Genomic DNA, 18,146 nt, shown 5'->3' with positions numbered 1-18,146 from the left:
CTCAGCATGACAAGAAAATGAAAAGAGGGCAAAGAAGAAATCTCTGTCATTTGTAGCATAAACTTTAAAGGCAATGTGTTAAATGAGAAAAGCAAACACCATAACACCATACAACTTCACATGTATGTAATCTAAAAAAAAAAAAAAAAACCAAAAGCTTGAACTCACAGACATAAACAGCTACTATGGTTGCCAAAGGCAGGAAAGGAGGTGAAGTAGATGAATGGTATCAAAAGGTACAAGCTTCCATTTACAAAATAAACAAGTTAGAGAAAAGTGATATACTTCATGATGATAACAGTAATAACAGTGTGTGTATATCTGAAAGGTTTTTATTCTTTATTTTGCTGCCTGCACACCTCCACCATTTCCTGTGGCCACGTGTCTCCATTTTTCTTTCTTTCTTAATATTTTTATCTGGGAAATTAATAGCTTATAGTAAATACAGCTGTTGGTCTATGTGTAAAATTTCTTGGTTTTCTGCAAAACACTGTCACCCCCATCACTTAAGTCCTCCTCCACCATCATGCACCAGGATATGGAACCCCCCACCCCCAGTCCTTTACTTTACTGCAATATACCAAATTTTCTTTTTTAAACAATTGTTTTGTATTTATTTTCCCTTTTGTTGCCCTTGTTGTTTATTGTTGTTGTAGTTATTATTATTGTTGTTGTTATTGATGTTGTTAGATAGGACAGAGAGAAATGGAGAGAGGAGAGAAAGATAGACACCTGCTGACCTACTTCACCACCTGTGAATCGACTCCCCTGCAGGTGGGGAGCCGGGGCCTGGAACTGTGATCCTTGCACTTCGCACCCACATGCGCTTAACCCACTGTGCTACTGCCCAACTCCCATTTTCTCTCTTTTTGACAGAGGGGAGAGTTAAGGAGAGACAGAAAAAGAGAAACTTCCAGCACTACTCCATTGCTTGTGAAGCACCCTCCCTGCAGGAAGGAAATGGGAATTGAACCTGGATCTTCTATTTGGTGAACCACCACACCACCCCACCTGAAAGCTCAAAGAAAGTAAATCTTTTTCTTTTTTGAAAGTAAATCTTAAAATGTCTCATCACTAAGAAAAAAAAAATTGTAACTGTGTTATTATTATTAGCTAGAGTTATTATGACCACTATTTTACAATACAAATACTGAATCATGCTACACACCTAAAACCAATTTTAAACACTTATTGTTTCATTAAACAGTTAATGAGGTGGTCCGGGAGGTGGCGCAGTAGATAAAGTGTTGGACTCTCCAGCATAAGATCCCAAGTTCAGTCCCTAGCAGTACATGTACCAGAGTGATGCCTGGTTCTTTCTCTCTCTCCTCCTATCTTTCTCATTAATAAATAAATAAAGTCTTTTAAAAAAATTTTTTAAAGCAATTAATGAAAATAAAATGTTTCTGCTCCCACATGCACCAAATACACAATGTATAAAATATGTGTGTGAACGCATCAAGAGAAAGTAATATAACCAATTCTTATCTAGCCACACTCTGATTTTAAACATAGGTCTTTATCATAGACTTAGAAGACCCCAATTCCGGGGGCCAGGTGGTGGCGCACCTGGCTAAGTGCACATTACAGCACGCAAGGACCCGGGTTTGAGCCCCTGTCTCCACCTGCAGAGGGAAAGCTTCGCGAGTGGTGAAGCAGGACTACAGGTGTCTCTCTGTCTCTCTCCTCCTTATCACCCCTTCCTTCTCGATTTCTGGCTGTCTCTATCCAATAAGTAAATAAAGATAATTTAAAAAAAAAGTTTAAAAATAAAGACCCCAATGCCACACCCTTGCTTCACGAGGTAATCATTAGCCTGACTTCTATGATAATCATTCCCTTATTCTAATGCTTAGTTTTACCTTTAATACTTCACAACATATCTAGCCATAAAAAATTCTTTTTATTTTGAAAAGACAAGCACAAACCTACATCTATAAAGTACTCATAAATGATAACAGATGTGGACTATAGTCAGAGATACCAAGCCTGAGATGTCAACCTTGCAATTCCTCAAACCTGGTGAGATCTTTCCTAACACGTGGGACTACCTATGTTCATGTTAGATGATACATCACCTAATGAAGTTACAGATACTAGGTACAGGCTAGGGTTTAGGATACTGGGTACAGGTGTACATGTATCCAAAAGCAAGGGGCAATTATATAACTCAAACTAAAAGTGCTCAATAGCCCTTGGTGATTAGACTTAATAAGCCTAGAATCCTAGTTAAAGTGCCTAAAGAAGGCATCATAAGTTCTCTACTTGATTAGACTTAGACCAAATTAGCTTGGCACTTGGCAATATAGCAGAAAGGCCCAAAAAAGACAGATCTCAAAAACCTAATTCTCACTGGGTTCAACAAATGACACTCAACAATGGGGAGAAAATTGTCGGATAAAGAGAGGACTACAAAAGTTGGACAAGAGAAAGATATTAGCTCACTCAATAATGGCCCTCATGGTCAATATCAAACCACCTCATCATCTGGGGCCCTAGTCAGGGAATCCTTGGATTCCCACAAAACATGAGCCTAGAGCTCTAGTGGATCCCTCTCAGGACCACCACTGGTCACTTCCATCAAGAACATCATCACAGGCCCTCTTTTGGGGCTTCCTAGTACCTTGCCCTCACCATTAAGCGCGATGATAGGGAATGCCCCAGTCTCCAAAGGGAGATTGGCGTATCCTGCCCTGCCACTAGAGGAAGACTAATACTAAAATGAGCGCAGCCTGCAGTGTTCCCAGTATGACCATAAGCTGTGAGCTCAGACCAACAGGGACTCAGAGGTTACAAAGGCTCTGGTGCTAAAAATAAATATGGGCCCTGTGTCAGATGGATGAAGATAGTTAATTTTATCCATAGAATTTTTTCAAGAATGGGAGCTACTCTCTGCCATAATCCAAAGTTCTAGCTCTTTTCTCTACTCTGACAGCATTTTCTCAGACAATATTTTTATCCAACTTCATGCTAGGTATCAAACTCAAGCAAAAACCACCACAGTTCTGGGCACCTAGAAACATGCCCAAAATGGACTTCCTAGCTTTCTTCCCCCATAAGATCCCCAATCCCATCTGCTCTATTCCTACTTTTTGGTTCCTATTCATGAACTATTTTGTGTCACTTTATATTCTGCCACCTTACAGACACCAAGTTGCAGATGCTATCAGGTTTCCATCTTGACTTCTCTAAGCAGGCAACCTCACCAATATGTCCTGAAACTTATCCTCTCCAGAGCTCTAGCCCACTAGGGAAAGATACGAATAGCATAATGGTTATGCAAAGAGACTTTCATGCCTGAGGTTCCAAAGTCCCAGGTTCAATCCCCCACACTACTATAAGCCAGAGCTGAGCAGTGCTCTGGTGTTCCTCTCTGTGTCTCTCTCTGCCTGCATCTCTCTCAAAAATAAAATAAAATAAAATAAAGTAAAATAAATATTAAAAAAAAAAAACAGGCTGGGGATATGGATCTACATGCCAACGGCCATGTCCAGCAGAGCAGCAATTACAGAAACCAGAACTCCTATCTTCTGCACCCCAAAAACAATTTTGGAGGAGAAGTGATAGGAGGAAGAGGGTAAGCGGGCTCTGAACTCCAGCTCCATCTGGACCTGAAGAGAGAGGAGGAAAAAGGGAAGAACATTTGGATGTAGTAATAAGGTCATGAGTGGCTTGGAGGGCAAGAGAAGACTGGACCTGGAAGAAAAAGGAGGCAATTATGTACAAATGTAGACAGATAGTTGTAGAGATGTTAGTTAACCCATGTCTGCAACCTTAGGAGAAGTGCTGTGGCTTGCTATGGAGGAATTAGAGATTTAGAACTCTGGTGGTGGGAACAGTATGGAATTATACCCCTGTTGACATGTAATTTTGTAAATCAATATTGAGTCACAAGTAAAATTTAAGAAAATAAATAAATGATAGGGGCAGGGGTAGATAGCATAATGGTTTTGGAATGAGACTCTCACGTCGGAGGCTCCCAAACTCCCAGGTTCATTCCTCCACACCAGCATAAACCACAGCTGAGCAGTGCTCAGTAAAATAAATAAAAAATAAATGACAGTAGATATGCAAGAAAAGGGAAAGATAAATTGAAGAGTTTCTCTCTATATCACTGCCCTGTTTCAGCTCTCTAGGAAGATAACGAAGCTTTCTTCTCTGTAAGAGTTAGCAAGTAAAGACATGAATCCTGGGAAACTCATAAGTTAACCACATTAGGGCTAGTAGGGTAACAGGGAGGTGTTGAACTTACAGCAGGAATTTAGGTGAGGGAGCAGGTTAGTGTGCACCTTTTGTTTCTAAGCCATTGTGACAACTCAGCAGGACTCAGGACTAGGCCAAGGAAGAAAACAACCTGAGAGGAGAAAGAAATATCCAACCAGGAGCGTAAGAGCAGAAATGCCTATAACACATTATGGAGACAAACAGATTAGATATGATCTAGAGAATTCTGTTCTTAAAGAAAAAAAAAACTGGGGAATGTTATGCATGTACAAACTATTGTATTTACTGTTGAATGTAAGACAGTAATTCCCCAATAAAGAAATTAAAAAAAAAAAAAAGACAGTGAATATCTTGGTAGTTATCTGATACTTAAACTTTTTTAAAAGGATTTACTTATTAATGAGAAAGAGGGGAGAGAGCCAGAATTTCACTCTGGTACACGCAATGTAGGGAAACAGACTTAGGACCTTATGCTTAAGAATTCAATACTTTAACCACTGAGCCACCTCCTAGTCAACTTCAAACATTTCTATGTCTCAGTTCACTACCCACAGATCTGAGTGATTGCCCTACATACAACAACTGCTCTGAACAGTTCCTTTATCTTCCTTTTTCCTATATCCTATGTGTCATTTGTCTTAATTTACCGTCACCTTTACAACACATGTAGTTCTTCCTTTTGTGGCCAGAACACTGACTAGCTATCTTATAGAACTATCAGAGATTAAACCTGATACCTTGGTGCCTCTGGAATGAAAGTACTGGAAAAGTACTATGACACCCTACTCTTGCAAGGTATTTCTTATCCTGAATAGCTTTTTCAATAAAGGGGGCAGGGGAAGTAAATATTCTTAGATTTTTGCATATCTGAAAACAATTTTTTTTGTTGCCACCAGGGTTTTGCTGGACTTCACTGCTTCCAGCAGACTTTTTAGATGGTACTGCTACAGTTTTCTCTTTTACAGACTGCTACTGAGAAATCCAACTCATTCTGATTCCTGTTCCTGAGTCTAAAATCCAGACCACCTTTGCCTCCCAGGATTCTGAAATTTCCCAGTGGCATGCTTAGCATCTACTGATAAGGTAAGTCAAGCACTCAGTGGCATATTCAGTCTGAAAACCTAAAGTTATGGGTACTTTCTTTTTTATTTATTTATTATCTTTATTTATTTATTAGATAGAGACAGAAATCGAGTGGAAGGGAGAGACAGAGTGGGAAAGAGACAGAACGACACTTGCAACCCTGCTTTACCACTCGCAAAGCTTCCCCCCTGCAGATGGGGACTTGGGGCTCGAACCTCGGTCCTTGCACATTGCAACACGTGCGCTCAACCAGGTGCGCCACCACCCAGCCCCGGGTACTTTCTTAAAATATTACTTTCTCCATCTAATTTCCTGTTTTGGAATTTAAGTGTCAAGGTATCAGAGGTTGGGAATGTGGGGGGAACTCAGGTAGAGGGCAGAAGAGATAATATAGTGATTATGTAAAAAGACTTTCAAGCCTGAGGCTTTGAGGTCCCATGCTATAAGCCACAGCTGAGTAATACTCTAGTTAAAAAGGAAAAAGAAAGAAAGAAAGGAAGGAAGGAGGGAAGAAAGAAAGAAAGAAACAAAGAAAGAAAGAAGGCCTCAGTCTTCTAACTGCTCTTCTCCTCCTCCTTCTCCTCCTTCTCCTCAGAATGAGTTAAGAGAGGCAAAGAAGCACAGAGACCAGTAAAAGAGACCACAGCACCAGAGTTCTCTCGACTGTGGTAAGGGCCGTTCTTGAAACTGGGTCAAGCACAGGACAAAGCAGCACATTCATTTCACCAGGCCTGTTATTTTCTTATTTCCCTTCCTTTTTTAAGATTTGTCAGTTCAAAAGACAAAGTGAACCTGAGCATTGCTCTGGCACATGCAATGCTGGGGATCAAACTGGGGACCTCATGCTTGAGATTGACAGCCCAATCCTTTATCTACAGAACCAGGTCTGGGTTGCTTTTTTGCACCAGAGCCCAGCTATGGTTTATGGTGATGCTGGATGCTGGGGACTGAAGCTGAGACATATGGCACTACAGGCATGAAGGTCATTTTGCACAACTATCAATATTAGGCTATCTCACCAGTCCTCTTTTTTTTAATTTTTTTATATTTTTACTTATTTTATTATTAGAGACAGAGAGAAATTGAGAAGGGGTGGAGAGATAGAGAAGAGATAGAGACTCCTGCTGTCCTTCCTCACCACTTGTGAAGCTTCCCCCTTGCAGGAGGGACCAGAGGCTTAAACTGAGTACCTTGTGCACTATAATGTGTGCACTTAACCAGGTACGCCATCACCTGGCCCCTAGTCCTCTTTTATTTTCTATATAGCTTTTTCTACTTTCTGGGAAAGTTTCTGAACATTATCTTATAGTCTCCTAGAGACTTCATTCGTGTGTATGTATTTGGCTTTATTATTAAGAAATTTTCTTTTATTTCCTTAATGTCTTTATTTAACTGTTATTTAATAGTGGTTCACAAGATTATAAAATAACAGAGATGGGAGTCAGGCGGTAGAGCAGCATGTTAAGCGCATATGGTGCAAAGCGCAAGGACGGGTATAAGGATCCCAGTTTGAGCCCCGGCTCCCCACCTGCAGGGGAATCACTTCACAGGCATTGAAGCAGGTCTGCAGGTGTCTGTCTTTCTCTCCCCCTCTCTGTCTTCCCCTCCTCTCTCCATTTCTCTCTATCCTATCCAACAACGACGGCATCAATAACAACATTAATACCTACAACAATAAGACAAGGGCAACAAAAGGAAAAATAAATAAATAAATAAATAAATAAAATAACAGAGATGTAGTTCTATAATACGCCTGCCACCAAAATTCTATGTCCCCACTTCCCCAATGACAACCACCAGTTCTCTAAGTCTTAGAGATAGGTTGGCTACTTTGTTTTTTTTCTCTGCAAGTTCATGTATTTCAATTTCCTATATTCCACATATGAGCAAAACTATCAAATAAGCATAATCCCTTCCAACACTATCAACTTAGTCCAGATGGTACAATATCATCTTTTTTAATTGCACAATATTCTTTTTTTTTTTTTTTTTTTACTTATTTATTGGATAGAGACAGAGAGAAATTGAGAGGGGGAAGGAGATAGAGAGGAAGAGAGACAGAGACACCTGCAGCCCTACTTGACCACTCATGTAGCTTTCTCCCTGCAGGTGGGGACTAGGGGGTTTGAACCTGGGTCCTTGCTCACCGTAATGTATGCACTCAAACAGGTGCGCCACCACCTGGCCCCACACAATAATATTCTTTATACAGTCATCCACAGATGGGTATTTAAGGTTCTTCCAGGTTCTGGCTATTGTGAATAATGCAGCTATGTACCTGTGTCCCATTCAATTAGTGTTTTCATATCTTTTGGATAATCTCCTATCACATTTTAAACTGTTTTATGTTCTGACTATACCTTTATATACTACCCATTCAATTTAACAGGTTTTCCTCAAGTAGTAATACTTAGGGATCAGCTTATGATTAGTAATACTAATGAGTCTAAAAATGAACTTGTAGGGAGTCAGGTGGTAGCGCAGTGGGTTAAGCACATGTGGCGCAAAGTGCAAGGACCGGCATAAGGATCCCGGTTCGAGCCCCTGGCTCCTCACCTGCAGGGGAGTCACTTCACAGGTGGTGAAAGGTGAAGCAAGTCTACAGGTGTCTATCTTTCTCTCCCCCTGTCTTCCCCTCCTCACTCCATTTCTTTCTGTGCTATCTAACAACAACAACAATAATAACAACAACAATAATAACTACAACAATTAAAAAGACAACAAGGGCAACAACAGGGAAAATAAATAAATAAATAAATTTTTTTAATTAACTTATGGAGTTTGCTGAATTAAAACTTCAAGAAACCTCAAGTCAAATCTTTTTTTTTTTAAGATAGATAAAGATGAGTATGGGATGATCCCACTTATAAACAGAAGTTGAGAAAGAAGAACAGAAAGGGAAATTCAAAGCAGTATTTGACTGGATTTGGAGTAGGGCACCAAAGAAAAAACCATGGGTGGAGGGTGAGGGTGAATGTTCAGCTTCATGGGGTGAGGGGGAGGGGATATGACACAGTCTTTTGGTGGTGGGAATGATGTTTATGTACACTCCTATCAATTTGTAGTCATATAAATCACTATTTAATTAATATGAGAGGGGAAAAACTGATTGAATACCTCAAACTTTTTAAAGCACAGACTGAGTCTTTTTAATACATAGGCTGAGTCTTTGATATGCTGACTCTCTTAAAAGCTTAGTCCAGGGAGAACAAAAGCAACTGGTGGCATAGCTATATGCAAATAATGTCAAAGTACATAAAATATGGTGATTGTGTGTATGATACAGCAAATCCTAACAAAGGGATTCTTCAAAGTTAACCCAATTGCCAATGTGATTATTGCAATAACTATCTATTGTCTTCTTAAACGACAACAGGAATCTCCCGCTTCATCTATAGAGCCTATGTTTCTCTCAATCCTGGAACCTCTGGGGAGGGGCTCACTTCCCTGCATGCTTCTCTCAAGTCAGGCCAAATGATATTGCATCCTCTGATTCCAACCTAATCAATGCAACGAGTACCACCTCAGCATGCTTCACCTCAGACTGTGTACAGAGACATCAGGCATGGATTGCCAACCCTTCACCTACATTACTCAGGTGAGACCTTTCCTTTCATGGGATTCTCTAATTCTATTCCAGGAGGTTCACTTCCTATCAAAGTCCCAAAACCTAGATATAGGCCAGGTCCCATAAGATGGAGCATATGTTCACATGTATCTATAAATTAGCGCAAAATATATACCTGAAAGCAAAAATACACAAGTCTTTAGTGAGTCAGTATCAAGTTCATAATGAAATAGTGTCCACTTAGATACCCTCCTCACCTACTTCCTATTATAGTTCTCTCACTCACTCCAAAGCTAACCTTAGCAAAGCAAGGACTGTAAAAGCTGGATAAGGGCAAGAGACTGGCATACTTTAACGATGACTCTTTAGTCACTATCAGGCCATTCCACCAGCTGGGGCCCTAACTGGGGAGTCTCCCAAACAGACTTGATGGGTCTAGACCTCAAATAAATCCCACTCTCCATTGTTTCCGGTCATCAAAACAAAATAAGAACAACAAAATAAGACCCCTTTGTGGGCCCTCATAGGACCTTACCCTCAAACTGGATCAATAATGGTAGAGAATGTTCCATCCTCCAAAGGGAGGATGGACAACATATTCTATGCTACACCTGAGAAAGATGGATCAATACTGGAGCAGCATGGAATGTTCCTACTCATGACCACAGAATGTGAGCACAGATCTAGAGGGATGTAGAAGTCACACAGGCTCCTAAGCTACTTATGGGCCCCAGATCACATCAAATTGATGGGGTTTACAGTAATATTTATACCCCTTTCCCATATTAGGGAGCTACTCTCTTCCCTGATCCAGCTTTCTGATCCTTTTCCCAGCCATGATTTCATCTCCCTAGACAATAATTAGAATTCACCTGCATATCAGATTTCAGGCTCAGGCAAACAAAACAAAACAAAACAAAAACACTAGTATAGCTATAGGCCCTTTGAAATTTAACTAAAATATGCCTACTAGCTATCTACAAAATGGAGGACTCCCCAATGCTTCACCTGCACTATTCCAGCCTTTAGGTCCATGATTGTCCAACAATTTGTTTGTCTTTGTATATTAACTCTCTTTTCAGCCACCAGATTCCAGATGCTAGCAGGATGTGACCAGACTTCCCTGGGCAGGCAACCCCACCAATGTGCCTTGGAGCTCCGCTTCCCCAGAGCCCTTCCCCACTAGAGAAAGAAAGAGACAAGCTGGGAGTACGGATTGACTTATCAATGCCCATGTTCAGCAGGGAAGCAATTACAGAAGCCAGACCTTCAACCTTCTGCATCCACAATGATTTTGGGCCCATACTCCCAGAGGGTTAAACAGTAGGAAAGCTATCAGGGGAGGGGTTGGTATACGGAGGTATGGTGGTGGGAATTGTGCGAAGCTATACCCCTCTTATCCTATGGTTTTGTCAATGTTTCTCTTTATAAATAAAAAAAATTTTTTTAAAGAATTTATTTATTCATGAGAGACATAGGAGAGAGAAAAAGAACCAGATTTCACTCTGGTGCATGTACTGCCAGAGATTGAACCTGGGACTTCATGGTTGAGAGTCCAGTGCTTTATCCACTGTGCCACCTCCCAGACCACAAGTCAAATCTTTTCTCTAGGCTTACTCAAAAAAACTTCTGAGAATAATATGCCAGTCTCCCACTGTTATTAATAATCAGGCCTTTCACCTGTCTCACTGGGAACTAAAACTGACTGGGGGTATTTTTGCAGAGGGAAAGTTTTTAAATTTCAGGGTGTACCTTACCTCACAAGGAAAAAAATGGCTTATGTTATAAACTCTAAAACTGCCCTTTCCCACTGAACAAAAGGAAGAGTTTTGAAGGAGAAAAGGGTAATGTGTGTATGAGAGAGTTCATCTGGTGTTGAGGTCCTGGGAAAAAGTCCCTTAGTCCTCTGGGCCTTCAGGGAGTTGAGAAGAGAGGAAGGGGCTCAAGAAATAAAGTAGCAGTGTTCAGTGAATAAAAATCAATATCCTTTAGACAATAAGGAAAAGTAAATTTTACTTTGATGAAAGGGGAAAACAAATAGGTTGGTTCTAACCTCCTGGGTCCACAATGTCCTCAGTTTAAGTAAGTAGTATACCAAAAGGACCTCTTACAACAGCTTACACAAGCCAAAAAACTTTTCAAGGCCTTTTGACATTTTCACTGGGATAAAGAAATAGAAGGAAACACCAAGTTGTCAGTATGTGCTCAATTCCAAAGGAGCATAGGGTTTTCCTGCATGGTTTAACTGCTTTCTTCAATACTTTGGTTATCAGCATCCGATGGCCACAGAGGAAAGAGGGTAGTGAGGGTATAAGTGGATGTGGGGTAGCTCTGCTTTTAAGTTCAGTATCCAAACACTCACTCACTCTACTTTCTGTATGACAGCATTGTTTCTGCTCAGTAGCATTTGCAAATTCTCAAAGACACTAGTCCTTGAAATATATGCACACAGCAAAGCAAAGCAGCACACTATCCAAGTGACCAACTTCATCAGTTCAAGTTTATGCATTTTATTAGGAACGACTCAATTGTCATAAGTTACGTATTACATGAACGTGTAAAAATAATCACAGAAAGGGCTGGGGAGACAGCACAATGTTTATGCAAAGAGCCTTTCATGCCTGAGGCACCAAAGGACCCAGGTCTAATCCCCAGCATCACCATTAAGCTAGACTGAGCAGTGCTCTAGTAAAAATAAATTGAAAATAAATTAATTAAAATAATCACTGAAAGAAACAGAGATGATAAAAGACTCTTGGAGAAAGTGGTATCATCAAAGTGGCAGAATGAAGGTTTCTTGTTTGTTTGGCCTCCAGGGTTATTGCTGGGGCTCGGTGCCTACACTACGAATCCACTGCTCCTGGAGGCCTTTTTTTCCCCCTTTTATTGCCCTTGTTGTTTTATCATTGTGGTTATTATTGTTGTTGTTATTGATGTCATTGTTGTTGGATAGGACAGAGAGAAATCAAGAGAGGAGGGAAAGACAGAAGGGGAGAGAAAGACAAACACCTGCAGACCTGATTCACCACCTGTGAAGTGACCCCCTTGCAGGTGGGGAGCCAGGGCTCGGGATCCTTTGCCGGTCCTTGCGCTTCACATCATGTGTGCTTAACCTGCTGGGCTACTGCCCAACCCCCAGAATGAAGTTTTTTACTGGTAACCCTCAAATAACACAATGATAGCCACCTATAACGAGTTTGTGAAGAGTGGAAGTACAAAAGTCCAGTGAAGATATTTTAGCACGCCACATGAATAAGAAAGTCCAAGAGAGGGAGTCGGGTAGTAGCTCAGCAGGTTAAGCGCAAGTGGCGCAAGAAAAGTCTGACAGACTGTATGTATTAAAGAGTGAGAGGGAACATTTGACTTACCTCTTCTCTCCCACAAAGAATCCTTCGTGATGGGTGATGTTTCCTAGGAAGGAAAAGTAAGGATGTGTAAGTGTGCTGCTTACTGAGAAATGCAAGAGGCTGCCAAGAGACCCACAGCTCTGGACCTACACAATATACTGACAAAGCTGTGAGCTACACAGTGGTCAAGAAAAATGCAGTGGCTCAGGATGGGACACAGTTAATAGAACATTGAACTCTCAAGTGTGAGGTCCTGTGATCAATTCCCAGAATCATAGATGCCAATAGAATGCTCTGGCTCTCTCTTTACTCCAGTCATTTTTTCTATAAAGATTTATAGGATAGGTTGTAGGGGGAAGGGAAAGAACCAGAGCAGCACTTTGGCACTTGTGATGCAGGGATCTAACTCAAGACATAATGTCTGAGTCCAATGTTTTATCCACTGCACCACCTCCCAGGTCACAATAAATCTTTTTAAAAAGCGGGGGAGGGAGCTGGGCAGTAATGTGCCTGGCTGAGCATGTTATAATGCACAAGGACCCAGGTTCAAGTTCTTGTTTATTGGGGGCTGGGCAGTGGCATACCAGATTAAGTGCATATAGTATGAAGCCCAAGGACCCACACAAGGATTCCGGTTCAAGCCCCTGGCTCCCCATCTGCATGCAGTCACTTCACAAGTAAAGCAGGTCTGCAAGTGTCTATCTTTCTCTCTCCCTATCTTCCCCTCTTCTCTCAATTTCTCTCTATCCTATCCAAAAAAATTTTTAAATGGCCACAGGAGCACTGGATTTGTAGTGTCAGCACTAAGTCCCAGTGATAAACCTGGAGGCAAATAAATAAGTAACATTAAGATGAAAGGAAAAAAAAAAAAAAACAGAACCTCACTCTAGGAACATGTGACATAAGGGAATTTGTTTTTGTTTTGTTTTAACCAAAGCACAACTCAACTCTGGCTTATGGTGGTGCTGGGGATTGTAACTGGGGGCTTTGTTACATTAAGCACACAGGTCTTTTTGCATAAACACTATCTCCACAGCCCTAAAATACTAAAAAGGAAAATCTGTAAGCTGTATGAAAACATAAAACATTCAAAAAATCAATGAGATAAAAAAAAATCATGAAAAAGAACTGAAAGAAAACTAAATCACCACTCCAGCATATGTGATGCTGGTGGTCAAACTCAGACCTCATGCTCAATCTCAGGACCTTTACTCATTGTGCCACCTCTCAATCTGCTACTTCTTCCTACATATCTGCTAGTATTTTTTTTAAATATGTACGTACAGGCTGGGGAGCTAGCATAATGGCTATGCAAAAGATTCATGCTGAGGGGGTTGGGCGGTAGCGCAGTGGGTTAAGCGTACATGGCGCTAAAGCGCAAGGACTGGCATAAGGATCCCGGTTGGAGGCCCGGCTCCCCACCTGCAGGGGAGATGCTTCATAGGTGGTGAAGCAGGTCTGCAGGTATCTATCTTTCTCTCCCCCTCTGTCTTCCCCTCCTCTCTCCATTTCTCTCTGTCCTATCCAACAACAACGACATCAACAACAATAATAATAACTACAACAACAAAACAAGGGCAACAAAAGGGAAAATAAATAATAAATAATTTTTTTATTAATTAAAAAAAAAGATTCATGCTGAGAGTCAAGGTCTCATGTTTATTCCCCAGCACCACCATAAGCCAGAGCTGAGCAGTGCTCTGGTGTCTAATTAAAATATCATACACACACACACACACACACACACACACACATGCTCCAGCAATGGAGATATCTATCAGTGATATATGCTCTTGATGCATCTACCCCCTTTGTTATTATTTCCTTTGTCACTTGTTTCTACTTCTGACTTACAAGTCTACTTTCTCTGAAACTGAGAACTGAACAAATTGGGCCCAACACAGCAAAATCTTTTCAGTATGTCCTATTATAAAACAACACTGCCACCTGTTGGGAGACATCACTAGCAGAAATTCTGATTCCCAAGCAGGTTTGTGGGAAAAGCTGTGCTTGAAAGAAAAATGAAGGACTGCAGTGTAGCACCTGGTTAAACATACATATTACAGTCACAAGAACCAGGGTTTAAGCCCCAGGTCCCCACCTGCAGGAGGGAAGCTTCATGAATGGTGAAACAGTGCTGCAACAGTGTTGCTCCATATACATATATATGAAACAAGTGACAAAGGAAATAAAGAATAAAGGGGGTAGATTCATCAAGAGAATGTTTCTGGTATGTATCTCCAAAGCTGGAGCACCTACATATATTCCCCTCTCAATTTCTGTCTTTACCCAAATATAATTAAGAAGGAAATGAAAAGGATTGTGGAGGTAACCTTTCTCTATACTTATATAAAACCATTAGTAAAGAGAAAAGGCAGGAATGCAGCCTTACTGTTTCCCATAACATATAGCACTAAAGACATCTACTGAATGGTTTTGCTCCTATGTGAAATATAGAAAACCAAAATACATGAACTTGCATAGAAAAAATGAAAACTTGGGAGTCGGGAGGTAGCGCAGCTGGTTAAGCACATGTGGCGCAAAGCACAAGGACTGGTGGAAGGATCCCCGGCTCCCCACCTGCAGGGGAGTCGCTTCACAGGCTGTAAAGCAGGTCTGCAGGTGTCTATCTTTCTCTCCTCCTCTCTGTCTTCCCCCCCTCTCTCCACTTCTCTCTGTCCTACTTAACAATGACATAAACAGCAACAATAACTACAACAATTTAAAAAAAGGGCAACAAAAGGGAAATAAAAACAAAGAAAAAGTGAAAAATTTAAAAATAAAACACAGATTGGGGAGATAGCATTCTTCGCAAAGCAACAGCCTGAGACACTGAAGGTCCCACGTTCAATCCCCTGTACCACCTTAATTCAGAGCTGAGCAGTGCTAAACACACACACACAAACAGACACACACATACACAAAGACACACCCAGACAGGTGATCACAAACCCAGTACAGCGCACAAGTTACCATGTCCAAGGACCAGGGTTCCATCCCCAGCTCCCCACCTACCTGTAAAGGGGAAGGACACTTCACCAACAGTGAAGCAGAGCTTCATGTGTCTCTGTATCTGTAGCCCTCTCTCTCTTTTATTTATTTTCAAATATTTATTTCCTTTTGTTGCCCCTGTTTTTTTTTTTTTTAAAAAGATTTTATTTATTCATTAGAAATGACAGGAGAAAGAAAAAGAACCAGATATCACTCTGGTACATGTACTGCAGGGGATTGAACCCGGGACCTCATGCTTGAGAGTCCAATGCCTTATCCAGTGCGCCACTTCCTGGACCGCTGCCCTTGTTGTTTTATGTTGTAGTTATTATTGTTGTCTTAGTTGTTGGGTAGGACAGAGAGAAATGGAGAAAGGGGAAGACAGAGAGGGGGAGATAAAGATAGGTGAAGCAACCCCCCTGCTGGTGGGGAGCCTGGGGCTCAAACCGGGATCCTTATCGCCAGTCCTTGTGCTTTGCGCTCTTTCATTTTTTCACCAGAGCACTGTTCAGCTCTGGCTTATGGTGGTATGGGGGACTGAAGCTGGAACTTTGGAGCCTCAGGCATGAAAGTCTCTTTGATATAACCATTATGCTGTCTATCCTCCTGCTTCTTTCTGTATCTCTCTACCCACTCCATTCCCTCTCCACTTCTTTCTCTCTATACACACACACACACACACACACACACACACAATCTGACAGTGTGGGTTCATCAATAAGGTACTAGCAATCTCTGGTGGCAATAAAGCAAATAAAGGACACACACACTATTTACCTTTTGGTCACCTGGGTTAAGAAAAGGCAGGAGTGGGAGTCGGGCGTAGCGCAGCGGGTTAAGCACAAGTGGTGCAAAGTACAACTACCGGCCTAAGAGTCCCAGTTCGAGCCCTGGCTCCCCACCTGCAGGGGAGTCACTTCACAAGCAGTGAAGCAGGTCTGCAGGTGTCTATCTTTCTCTCCCCTTCTCTGTCTCCCCCTCCTCTCTCCATTTTTCTCTGTCCTATCCAACAATGACGACATCAGTAACAACAACAATAAAACAACAAAGGCAACAGAAGGGAATAAATAAATAAATACCCCCAGGTTATCACTGGAGCATGGTGCCTGCGTGACTCTCCTGTTTCCAGCGGCCACTTTTTCTTTATTAATTAATGAAAGCGATAGGAGGAGAAAGAAGAGAGCCAGAGCACCATTCAGGTATATGTACTGGCTGCCTGGGACTGAACCTGGAATCATATGCTTTTTAAAAAAGGTAAAAGAAAACAAAAAAAAACCCAAAAAAACAGTAAAAACAGCATCCCAAACTACCACCAGATTATTTGTTTATTTGAAGTGGCTCTGAGCAGGTGCAGTTTCCAGGAGGCATTTCAGTTACACATAGAAGACATTCCGGCACGGACAGGAACACACACGCACCACCTAGTGAGCTATCTCCCCAGCCCCCCAGAAGTTATAGTTTTATGTGACTTTTCTGACTACACAAAAATGTACATTCAGTATAAACAGGGACGGGGGGGGGGGTTAGACCACAGCCCTGAAATCCAGCCCCCCAAGTGAAGCGGGGACTGGGCTCTACCTGGTTCGCCTTATAGCCACCTCTTCCTTGAAGGGGACCCCAGTGTCCACACACGTGCACTGGGTGACCCCGAGCAAGAACACCGGGGCTCCACCAGCTCCCACCCTGGATGAAGGGAGCTCGGTCGACCACCGGCCGACCAAGCAGCACACAGGAGTGACCCCCGAGGTTCACTCGGACCGCCGGGAGCGCACCCCAAATGAAAACCCTCACGCAGCAAACTCAATCAGCCTCACAGGAACTATTGCTGGAAGTGGAAAAAAACGAGGCCCTTTCTACCTCTGTGAAGCTGACCTGTTAGAGGTTGAATAATCAACCATACCACGCAGAGCGGAAGACAGCTTCCAGAAGTGGAAGGGGGCTACTGGAGACACGCCCAGCGAAGAGCATTAGAGACTTCCGGCGTGCGCAATGCGTGAGGCTAGAGCGAACGTGTGAGCCAACAGCTGGGCCAAATGCGGCACCTGTGGAGGTCGACAAGTCAGGTCCCTTGGGTGGCTAGGGTTCACCCTTCCCAGACGTTGTCACAGAGGTCACAGAGGGACCTACCTCCTCAAATCCCTGTTTTTTGTTTTGTGTCTATTTAGAATTATCCTATGTTTTTGTCAGTGTTTCCTTTTTTTTATTTATCTATTTTCCCTTTTGTTGCCCTTGTTTTTTTTAACTGTTGTTGTAGTTATCATTGTAGTTGTTATTGATGTCGTCGTTGTTGGATAGGACAGAGAGAAATGGAGAGAGGAGAGGAAGACAGAGAGGGGGAGCGAAAGATAGACACCTGCAGACCTGCTTCACCGCCTGTGAAGGGACTCCCCTGCAGGTGGGGAGCCAGGGGCTCGAACCTGGATTTTTAAGGTGGTCCCTGCGCTTAGCGCAACGTGCGCTTAACCTGCTGCGCTACCACCGGACTCCCTGGTGTTTCCTTTTTATAAATAAAAAGTTAAATATATATATATATTCAGGTGATTGACAGGGAAGTAGAGTGTTGAGTTTGAGCCCCAATATTGCATGTGCCAGAGTGAGGCTCTGCTTCTCTCACTCCTCCTCCTCTCTCATAAGTAAATCACTTAAATTTGTTCTTTAAATTTTTTGTAATCTGTGGGAGGTGGCACAATGGATAAAGCATTATCATTATAAAGTATTATCTCAAGTGTGAGGTCCTGAGTTCAATCCCTGGCTGCACATGTACCGTAGTGATGTCTGGTTCTTTCTCTTTCTCCTCCTATCTTCATGAATAAATAAATAAAATCTTTTTAAAAAAATGTGATCTTGTGTGATTATATCCTTAAAATTTTTTTTCACCCTAGAAACTCTTATTGAAACATTTCAATTTATTTTTAAGGATTTATTTATGAACA

At 41.8% G+C, this 18,146-nt stretch overlaps 1 protein-coding gene across 3 annotated transcripts in view; it reads right to left on the bottom strand.

The window, feature by feature from the left end:
• The window catches only part of LOC103124307 (cytochrome c oxidase assembly factor 1 homolog), a 70,566-nt gene extending 53,476 nt beyond the window's left edge, over nt 1-17,090 (bottom strand). Inside the window, exons 1-2 of one of the 3 annotated variants that reach the window (XM_060198835.1) lie at nt 17,071-17,090; nt 12,244-12,286 (exon numbers count right to left, since the gene is read on the bottom strand). The gene's annotated coding sequence lies outside the window, so the exon portion shown is untranslated. Of the gene's footprint in view, nt 1-12,243; nt 12,287-15,990; nt 16,074-17,070 lie in introns of those variants that run through there. The other 2 variants (XM_060198845.1, XM_060198855.1) reach the window with 2 other exon arrangements.
• Nucleotides 17,091-18,146: the final 1,056 nt, after the last annotated feature.

The sequence above is a fragment of the Erinaceus europaeus genome, chromosome 1 (genome assembly GCF_950295315.1).
Source record: "Erinaceus europaeus chromosome 1, mEriEur2.1, whole genome shotgun sequence".
NCBI classification, from domain to species: domain Eukaryota; kingdom Metazoa; phylum Chordata; class Mammalia; order Eulipotyphla; family Erinaceidae; genus Erinaceus; species Erinaceus europaeus.
Note: the sequence above shows the minus strand (reverse complement) of the source record. Positions and strands in the feature narration are given on the sequence as shown.